The sequence below is a fragment of the Benincasa hispida genome, chromosome 9 (genome assembly GCF_027475165.1).
Source record: "Benincasa hispida cultivar pf3 chromosome 9, pf3_genome.v1.1, whole genome shotgun sequence".
NCBI lineage: Eukaryota > Viridiplantae > Streptophyta > Magnoliopsida > Cucurbitales > Cucurbitaceae > Benincasa > Benincasa hispida.
The window spans coordinates 55860106-55863589 of record NC_143486.1 but is presented as its reverse complement, the minus strand read 5'-3'; the positions used below and the strand labels follow the sequence as shown (position 1 = coordinate 55863589).

Here is a 3484-nt window from a genome sequence, read left to right as displayed (position 1 = left end):
CTTCTGCCCGTTTTTCTTTACTTTTTCTCTTCTCCTTCTCTTCGACCGTCCCCAACTGCTTCTTTGCCTCTACAACCTCCAAAACAGTCCTGATGGGTCCCTCATTAGAGTCTATTGGAACAGTCTCCTTAGGATCCGAAACGGCCAGAGCCATTCTCCGCGAAACCACTGCCAACTCCTCCTGACGGTAGGGGCTGGTTCACTACTCCTGCCTCTGGTAACCCCCCTCTCTTTCTAAATTGCTCAAAATACTCCTAAATACCTCCTTGTCATCCTTTTGCTTCAGTTCGATTTCAGTCGAAAGTACTGGGAGTGCCACCTCAGGTTTGGTGGCAGGGGCCCTCTCCATGCTCGGCCTCTCTCGGTTGGTGGGTGGTTTTGCTGCTACAGAGGTCTTTCGTCGGGTTTTTATGGCGATTCTTGGGGAAGGCTTAGGCCGGGCGGCGAGGCGACAACTGGCAACGAAGAAAATCGCCTCCCGCGCCATGACGGGGGCATGGGAAGGGGACGATGGTTGGAAAGAAGAATGGGATGATTGTCCAGCCATTTTTGTTGGTGAAGTGAAAGAAGAAAGCTCGGAAGGGGATCGGTATGTAGAGAGAATTTATGCTTCGGGTTTTTCTTTCGCAAAGAGATACAAAGGAGCTCCTCAGTTGAAGGAGGTGCAATTTATAGGTTGGGCCTTGATGGGCCCAACGCAATCGCTGCGTGGTAGGCTTCGGCATTCCAGAAAGCTTGTCGTGCACCCCTCCCATTATGATTCAGCAGAAAGGACATCCTTTCGTCTGCTAAGTCATAATTCCCTCAGAAGCTGAAGCAATTCGACTACCCTCTCCATGAATATTTTATCATTTTTTTATTTAATCGAACGGGCGTAATGTAAGTGTTTAACGCAATGCATCTGTTACCGTAAATGCATATTTGCAGAGGACAGGCACAACGTATGCATTAGTGCAACACGACCATCAACGCAACGCATTTCTGGAGGACGGACGCACGGTATTTCTACCAGCGCAACACAACCATCGACATAGTGTGTATTTGCGGAGGACGGGCGCAGTGTACATACGCGTGCAACTCATCCATCAACGCAATGCATTTTTGGAAAATAGGCACAAAGTGTATCTATTAATGCAAGATACACCCATCGTCGCAATGCATACCAGATATTATTTATGGTATGACCAACATCACAACGCTTATCCTAAAACCAAATTGATAAAATGTTGCGGTGTTCATTTCTAACATTCATTCACAGAAATTTTGAGATCAACGCAAACTAAGGCTGGAATGGAAATAAATTCAACTAGGGATAAAATTAACGCAAACTGGAATTGAAGCAGAAATAAATTCAAGTAAGCAGTAAAACTAATTTAAGAAAGCAATAAACTGAATTAAATAATGCAATGATAAAGTAGTAAAGAAAGTGATAGGGATGCTGATTGAAAAAGGTTCTTTAGGGTTATCGCAACCGCATCCCCGCAGGCAGTCAGACATGCTTGCACAATGTCACTACTAACATTGTTCCTTCCCATTAGATCCGGGGGCTTCTGAATTGCTGGGCAGCATTCCTGGTGTTCTATTTCTAAGCTCGGTTGCCAGTTGCCCGACCTAGACCTCCAGGTTCCTTGGAAGATGCTTGCGATTGCATGACTACATCATTTTTCTCTATATACTGCTTGAGCAGAGCTTTCAAGGACGATGTATTCATTGAGGTGTTGGATGAGGAAGGTTGGTTGTGCGATTGCCTACTTTGGTGGTGACTCTGATTCAGACCTTGATGAAAAGCCAGAGGGTTTCCTCGATTCTTGGAATTATTCTGCAAATTCCTTTGGCCTCCCTAGTCATTGTTGCCTCCTAAACTGAAGTTGGGGTGATTCCGCCAACCCGAGATATACATGTTGTACGAGTTTTTCTGAATGAAGTACACTATCTATGAGTTCGATGGGCACATTTCTACTTAATGACCCCCTCCGCATTGTGCACAGCTTATCGTTGCCACTTGTGTTAGTGCATTGGCTTGCGCTGCATCTTGGGAGAGGGTTCCCTAATTAATCGACATCGTTTGGAGGAGAGAGGTAACTATGGCCATTTGTGCGGCCAATGTGGTCATTGTATCCGCAGGCATAATGGCACTCTCTTCTTTTCGTCATTCTGGGCCTCTTCCCCCGTACCCATCATCTAGCCAGTCATCTGTATTTCGCGAAATGCGATCTAAGATGACGTTGGCTTCAGTGTACGTTTTGTCCATAAATCCTCTTACCGCGGAGGCATCAGCAACAACTTGCGTCGATCTATCCAAGCCATTGTAAAATTTTTCCATCAGAACACAATCCGGAATCCCAATGTGCGGATAGTTCTTTATCAATCTTCTAAATCACACCCATGTGGTGTTGAGATTCTCATTCTCTATCTATTTAAAATTCAATATGTCCCTCCGTCTTCTTGCATTGACTGCGGGCGGGAAGAATTTCTTCCTGAATCGCTTGACCAACTGGTCCCAAGAATTAATTTCATTTGGCTCCATTGAATGAACCCACCTCTTTGCCTCATCCCGAAGTGTATACGGGAAGAGGTACATTCTAATTCCTTTCGGAGTCACGCCAGGAACGGAGAATGTGTTGCACATTTCAACAAAGCTGGTCAAGTGATTATGTGGATCTTTCTATTGTAGACCTCCAAATTGCCCCGCAATTTGGATCATTTGAAGCATGACCGGCTTGATCTCGAATCTTACATTCTCCTCCACCGTGGGTCTTGCAATTTCGGGCGAGAAGTCATATAAATTGGGCATCGCATAGTTCCTTATTGGGATATTGCAGTCAGCAGCCAGAAAAACTGGATCCTGCGTCGGCCGATTTACCCCTTGATTCCCCTCAGGCCTATCATTGTTAGCCATGGTTCTCCTTTGCCTTGTTCAGTTCTGGCATGCTCGTGCACGAAAAGTACACTCGATCTCTAGGTTGGATTCAAATTCTTGTTCAATCCCAGTACTCATACACCGTCAGCCTGTTCTCCGCATTAAACAGACAGTATAACAAAGATCTGTCCTACAAAAATACCACAAAAATATTCAACACTAAACGTTGCCAATCCCCGGAAATGGCGCCAAAAACTTGTAAAGATATAAATTTGTGTTTAGCGCTGTGATTTATGATATGATGATTCAAGTTCTTGTCCCCGACAACGGCGCCAAAAACTTGTAAAGATATAATTTAATCGTCAATCGCCAACAACTTGTTAGATTGCTGACGACGTATATCTATATGTATGTATATGCGCTTTGCGACAATGATATGTGATACTACGTTCTAAATGTATGCGATGTTAATGATATGCTTCATAGTATGCGTTCGTGTAGTGCGCTGTCACAAGTTTTCTTGCGCTGGAACCAAGTATAATTCTAATGCAAGTTTTTCAGAGTGATCTGAGGTCGAACAAGGGGATTGTTGTGATTAATGTGATACTAATGTGGTATATGCGA

At 44.4% G+C, this 3484-nt stretch overlaps 1 pseudogene; it reads left to right on the top strand.

Moving 5' to 3' along the window:
* The first annotated feature begins 485 nt into the window (after window positions 1-485).
* LOC120084784 (BTB/POZ domain-containing protein DOT3-like) overlaps window positions 486-3484 on the top strand; it is a 5274-nt pseudogene continuing 2275 nt past the window's right edge.